Below are 7,612 nucleotides of genomic sequence, written 5' to 3' on the forward strand. Positions count from 1 at the left end.
ACAAAAGTTCTGTGTATTCCGAGAATCAAAGGTCTGTTACCTCTACATGGGTTTTGTTATGAGCTTTTATAGTTTTCGCCTGGCACAATCCTAGTAGAACTCTTACTCCTCAATTTAGAGTCCTCCTAGGAATCACACTCCTGAAAGATAATGCTTATCCTTCAACACCCTCCTCACTGCTTAAACCAAGTGAGATGGTTTTACCACTGCTGGATAACAGTATGACCGTGCTAACACTTGCCCTTTGACATACTCAATTCGGTGATTCTATACGCAATGCCTAGCTCGGCCCTTGTCCATGTACACCTCGGTTCTGGAGGTTCAAATCGAGCTAAATGCAGCAGTCTCTCACCGGGCTAAACAGGATGAGGTCAATCGCGCGATGCCTAAGTTCCTCGATCCATAGCTCAGTCCGAACTGCGCCTGGGCCAAGCTCGTTAGCTCTAAGACCGGGCTATATCAACTCTTACCCTGACCCATTGTGCGGCCCAACTTACAAAGAAGGCCCTTCCTTAGCTCGGCCCAATTTATTTACAAATTACCCTCTTAATTGCCCCTTAATTCCATATGCGTAGCATGATTGGGATTACCTGTTACCAGCCGAGCTAAAAGTTTAGACCTTTAACCGAGCTAAATCGTCACCGGGCTACCCAATTTGTTCGATCGAAAAACGTCTTTTCAATTACGCTGTACATCTGAATCGTTTGCTATCCCCATAGCCACGTGGCTGGCCCTTATTGGTTGAGAACAGTTGTCAACGCCGTCTTTGTACCTTGTGAATTTTGAACAGTCCCGCCCTTTCTTTAGGTTTTATAAAAAAGAATCCCCTTTTTTGAAAAACACTCTTACTGTTCATCTTCTTGCCTTTGCCCTCTGAAAACTTGTGTACTCGAAGTTCCATACTCACACCTTCATCTCCATTGGCTACTGTTCCTTCGCGACTTCTCACTCGTAAGTTTTGCTAACACTTCTTTATGCTGTTCTTTTTCTAATTATTTCCTCATTTTTGATATTCAATCCCCACATACATGTGTTCATATACGCTAGATATCTACCATAGTACAGAGTAAATGTTATAAACCCCAAACCTTAGGCTCGAGCTCAAGAACACAACGTCTGGATTCTGAAAACATGAAGTTTGAATCTAGAATCGCGCTGTAACCGAGCTAAAGACCTGTTTAGGAAACTCTAGACTTTAAACACAACCGAACTAGGGAGCTTGTAACAACCCTCATACTGTTTACCGGCTTATGACTGATTGATTACCGATAACCATCGATTACCATTAAACTGAATTGATTATGACTGATAATTGAACTGATTAAAGTACTGAACTGACTGACTGAAATTGGAAACCGAATTGATTGATTATATGTTAGTTAAATTGCATTCTATCTGTTTGACTGTATGATTATCTGTTCATGCTTATATGTTTAAACTGCTAATTGAAGGCCTTATCGGCGGCCGAATTAGAAACCGATTGATGTTCCATGACCCTCGTAATTAATGTGATTTTATGGTGTATTTACCTGAAAACTGATTAGGTATGATTAAATTAGATTAAAATAAGCTAATTAAAGAGTTTGACGTAATTACACTTTTGCCATCTAGTGGGGCCTTTGTTTACTCATATTTGAAGCCTTGTGTATGCTTTCTCAAAACATTTCATCAGCCATTTCTTCTTGTTCTAGCCGAATTTAGAGAGAGAGGAAGTGAGAGCCTTGAGTTCACTTGTAGAATTGTTTGGAAATTGAAGAAATTGTTAAGAAGATTGCATATTTGAGCTCCCTTCTTGAGCTACAAGACTAAAGGTAGCTCCATTGTCTTCTTGTTCATGTTTTGAGTTGATTGTTGCATGGTCCATGTTAGATTGTAGAGCTAAGTCATGATTTGGGTCATTAATGGTGAATTGAAGCTCATTTCATGCATGCATGTTTGAATTAATGAGTTTTGAGTTGAATTCATGGTATAATGGTGCATGCATGTTCATAATCCTGTGGTACCCCATGAGTTCATCTTGTTTTTGAAGGTTTAAGCTCTTTTGAAACAGCATTAAAGCTTTGAAAATGATTTAAGATCATGCATGTCATGTTCGAGGATTGTTCTTGGAAAATGGTTTGAAATTGGGTTTGAATAAAACACCCTTGGGCTTTGATTTCTCAAAATTGAGCTTTGAACCATGTTATTCTATGTGTTTATAAACATTTTTCAGAAAATGAGCCCAAGAGGTCGAGTTTTGATGCATTTGAGTGTGAGTTTGAGCTTGGAGGTGTAATCTGGGTTTTCCAGATTTCGCACTTCCGCTCGAGCGGGGTAAGTTCCGCTCGAGCGTGTAATCCGAGCATCCAGCATCTCTCTGCACTGTTCTGCAGTACGCTCGAGCGGAGGATTGGGCGCTCGAGCGGAGTCATATCTCACGCTCGAGCGGGCGTCGAACGGAGATTTCACCCATCCAGTACCTTTATGGTACGCTCGAGCGGGAAAGTTTACGCTCGAGCGTGTACCTTTGTTGCATTACCGCTCGAGCGGGGAAACCTGCGCTCGAGCGGAACTCTGTTTTTCTGAAAATGCTTTTAATTGTACATCTTTGCATCCTCATCCCATTCTAGGCATTCTTAGGCCTAGTTTAAGGCATCTTGTTGAGGATATAGATGTAGAACACACCGAGGCATTAGGGGTTAAGTTATTATCTTTCCCAGCTGTGTAGCTTAGTGTGTTCAATCTGTTAATTGTGTAGGGTTGGCGACTGGAGAGGCACGCTCTAGCATTCTGTAGCCCGAACTCTGTGAGTAACAATTGTGTAAAGATATGTTCAACTGATATCTTTTGAATACTGAACTGAACTGTTTACTGAACTGGTATTACTGAATGAATGTATGTCCTTTATTTCTGAACTGTACTGTGGCATCCTTAGTACCTACTGTTTACTGTTACTGTTACTGTTACAGAGATCTCTGTCGGTTCCCTCGTGGAGCCACTACTGTTTACTGACTGATGGCCATCATTACTGTTCGGTCTTTTAAGACCTACTGTTACTGTTATGCTAATGGATGTACCACATATGACTGTTTACTGTACTAAACAACTGAAATACTGATTGAATTGAACTGTTTTCATTACCGTAAGGACATTCATTCTAAACCTCTTTACGCATTATGTTATTCACTGGGCTTTAGCTCACTGTTTATATATATATGTAGGTGCTCAGCCACCAGATCGGAGCTAGGAGCGTGGGTTAGACTCCAGTTTTGTCAAGCCAGCCTTTGTGCCTCACTGCGAGGTTCCGAGTTGCCATGCTATGGCTTTGGGGTGTTTTGTTTGTTTTCCCCCGTCTGTCTCCATACTGTTTGGATTACTGTATAGACTGTCAGTTACTAACTGTACTGTATCAAAGGATTAGGTCCCTGTACTGTGTGACTGTAAATTTTGTATAGACTGTACTGTTTGTGTATGTACGAATGCATGAAAAATCTTTTTGGCATACAGACTGTCACAGCTCATTGGACATTGTTTAATTACTGTATTGGCTTCCGCCAGGCCCTGTACTCTGTTTTACTGTATTACTGTTAAGCAGGCCTTCGGTAATCTCGGATTACTGGCCGGTTACGGTGCTAAACCCATAGGGCCGGGTTTGGGTCGTGACAGAGTGGTATCAGAGCGATACTTACCACGAGTTATACCGCACACACGTGTCCAAATGAGCTATAGGGTGTCCTAGAAAAGTTATTAGGGCATCTCATGAGGATGATAAGTGTGTGGTTATGTTATGACTGAATACATGCTAATGTGGTAAACCGTTAAACAAATGACTGCTTATGTTTAAAACTGTTATAACTGCTTATAGTGAAATGGACAATGCAAATGAACCTGAGTCCTCATCTACTGAGGAAAGAATGGAAAGAATGATGGAACTGATAACTGCTACACTTGAACAACAGAACCAACAGCCTCCTCCTCCTCCGGTTCAGCCGGAACCTAATGTGAATGTGAATGATGGGGATATAATTGCTCTGACCCAGAAGTTCAGCAAAATGAAACCGCCATCCTTTCAGGGAGGCCTTGAACCGTTAAAAGCTGAAGCTTGGGTTCTGGAAACAGAAAAATTATTTGAAGTATTTCCGTGCTCAGAGGCAAACAAAGTATTGTTAGCTACCTTCACCCTACAAGAAGAGGCTAGAAGGTGGTGGATGTTGATCCGTGATACAAATACTGTTATGACTTGGGCTCAGTTCAAGGAGTCCTTCTTTGAAAAGTACTTCCCACAATGTGTCAGGGATAGGAAAGTAACTGAGTTTGAACAACTGAAACAGGGCACCACGTCGGTTGCCGAATATGAAACGAAATTTACTGAACTTGCCCGTTATGCACCGCATATGGTGGATACTGAGTAAAGAAGGCCAGAAAATTTGAGGGTGGCCTTAATGTTGCAATACTTGACCGAATAAATGTGTTGAAACTACCGACTTTTGTGGGTGTTCTCGACCGGGCATTGATGGCCGAGTCGAACATTGCAGCAGTGAAACAATCTGAAACACCAACAACCGAATGGCATGGAAAAAGGCAGGGTTTCAAATTCAAGAAAGGCAAGCACAACCCAGCCAACAAGAAACAGAATACGGGGTCGACAACTAGCCCCAGCCAAGGGAGTGGGTTCATACCACCCTGTCCTGAGTGTGGCAAGAAGCACAAGGGGGTCTGCTACAGAATATCTGGAGCCTGTTACAGGTGTGGCAAGGTGGGCCACATGGTTAAAGACTGCCCCTCTGCTCCACAAGCCAGTAGCAAAGCTGCACCAAGCGCAGCAGTATCAACTGTAGCACCAAAGCCAAACCCCAGAGCTACCGGGAAAGAGCCCATAAGGCAGGGCCGAGTGTTCGCCCTAGTACCGGGAGACGTGCAAAATACTGAGACCGTTGTGTCAGGTATTCTCTCTATTTGTGCACAAAATGCATATGTATTGATTGATTCGGGGTCTACACATTCTTATGTATCGCATGCTTTCTCACGAAAATTGAATAGACCCTTAGAACCTATGAACTATCTGCTAGCCGTATCATCACCCGTAGGAGGGTCCATGACATGTGCTTATATGTACCCCGCATGCGAAATCATTGTTGGGGATATGCATCTATTTATTGATTTACTGCCATTGAACGTTGATCATTTTGACGTAATATTGGGGATGGATTGGTTACAAAAATATCATGCCACTATTGACTGTGTGACCAAGCAAGTTGTTTTCCGTCCACCTGGTTTGCCTGAATTCGTGTTTAATGGGAGTGGAGTAGTACCTCCTCCGTATTTGATTTCGTCAGTGAAAGCTGTTAAATTAATTAGGAAGGGGTGTAAAGGGTATCTGTGTTCTGTGCTGACTGCGTCTACTGATGATAGTGTTAAAATTGATGTGAATTGTGTTCCTATAGTCAGAGAATTCCCAGATGTTTTTCCAGATAATCTTCCAGGAGATTTGACTGACAGGGAGATTGAATTTACCGTTGATGTGATTCCCGGAACACAACCAGTTTCTAAAGCTCCTTACCGAATGGCTCCAACTGAACTGAAAGAACTGAAAGTGCAATTGCAAGAACTGTTAGACAAAAAGTTCATCAGACCTAGCACTTCGCCATGGGGTGCTCCTGTTTTGTTCGTCAAGAAGAAAGATGGCTCACTGAGACTGTGCATTGACTATCGTGAACTGAATAAGGTAACTGTAAAGAATAAATACCCATTACCGCGTATTGATGATTTATTTGATCAGTTACAGGGTGCACAAGTGTTTTCCAAAATCGATCTCAGATCGGGGTATCATCAACTGAAGGTTAAACCAGAAGACATTGATAAAACTGCTTTTAGAACGAGGTATGGCCATTATGAATTTTTAGTTATGCCATTCGGAGTCACGAATGCCCCTGCTGCTTTTATGGACCTCATGAACAGAATTTTTAAACCATACCTTGATGACTTTATTGTTGTATTTATCGATGACATATTGATTTACTCCAAAAGTATAGAACAACATGAACATCATCTGAGACTTGCCCTACAAACCTTAAGAGAACAGAAACTGTATGCTAAACTGTCCAAATGTGAATTTTGGCTTGACCATGTTATGTTTCTGGGGCATGTTGTTAGCAAAAATGGAATTTCTGTTGATCCGCAGAAAATTGAAGCTGTAGTGAACTGGCCTAGACCGACAAATGTGACTGAAGTCCGAAGCTTTTTGGGACTGGCTGGATATTACAGAAGATTTGTTAAAGATTTCTCCAAAATTGCCCTACCATTGACTCAGTTAACTCAGAAGGGGACATCATTTGACTGGACTGACCAAAGAGAATCTGCTTTTCAGGAGTTGAAAACTCGATTAGTGACTGCACCGGTTCTTACCTTACCTTCAGGTACGGATGGTTATACTGTATTTAGTGATGCTTCTCATAAGGGCTTGGGATGTGTTTTAATGCAGAATGGGAGAGTAATTGCCTATGCTTCCCGTCAACTGAGACCGCATGAAAAGAACTACCCGACCCATGATCTGGAACTTGCTGCAGTAGTATTTGCGCTGAAAATCTGGCGTCACTATCTGTACGGGGTGACATGTGAAGTATACACCGACCACAAGAGTTTAAAGTATTTCTTCACACAGAAAGAATTGAACATGAGACAGCGGAGATGGTTGGAACTGATTAAAGACTATGACCTACAGATATTGTACCATCCGGGAAAAGCCAATACCGTTGCCGATGCATTGAGCCGGAAATCGATTGGAAACTTAGCCTGTTTGTTTACAGGACAGAAAGAGTTGCTTTGTGACCTTGAAAAATCTGAAATCGAAATTGTTTTATGAGAACAAGGTGGAATCTTAGCTACTATTTCTGCTCAACCGGCGCTGATTGAGGAGATTAAAGAGAAACAGCAACTGGATGACTTCTTGAAAAAGATCATCGAAGAAAGAGAATCTAAACCGAGACCGGGATTCAAATTTGATAATAATGTACTGAAATTTCAAGAAAGACTGTGTGTACCAAATGATACTGAACTAAAAAGAAGAGTTCTGCAAGAAGGCCACAATTCGAAATTGTCTATCCATCCGGGGAATACGAAAATGTACCAAGATCTGAAACAGAATTTCTGGTGGCCGGGAATGAAGAAAGAAATTGCTGATTTTGTATCCAAATGTCTTCATTGCCAACAGGTCAAAGCTGAACATCAACGACCTGCCGGACTATTGCAACCCCTACCCATACCAGAGTGGAAATGGGAGCATATCACGATGGATTTTATCGTTGGATTGCCTCGCTCCAGAAAAGGTATGGATTCAATTTGGGTTATTGTTGATAGATTAACCAAATCTGCTCACTTCTTACCTGTCAAGACAATCTATAATGCGGACAAATTGGCTGTTATCTATATTGATGAGATTGTAAGACTGCACGGAGTGCCTGTGTCTATTGTTTCTGACAGGGATTCGAAGTTTACATCGAGGTTTTGGCAAAGCCTACAAACTGCACTGGGTACTGAACTGAGACTGAGTAGTGCCTATCATCCTCAAACAGATGGCCAATCAGAAAGGACCATCCAAACTCTGGAGGATTTACTGAGAATGTGTGTCCTTGAT

The sequence above is a fragment of the Camellia sinensis genome, chromosome 1 (assembly GCF_055761805.1).
Source record: "Camellia sinensis isolate YWXY chromosome 1, ASM5576180v1, whole genome shotgun sequence".
NCBI lineage: Eukaryota > Viridiplantae > Streptophyta > Magnoliopsida > Ericales > Theaceae > Camellia > Camellia sinensis.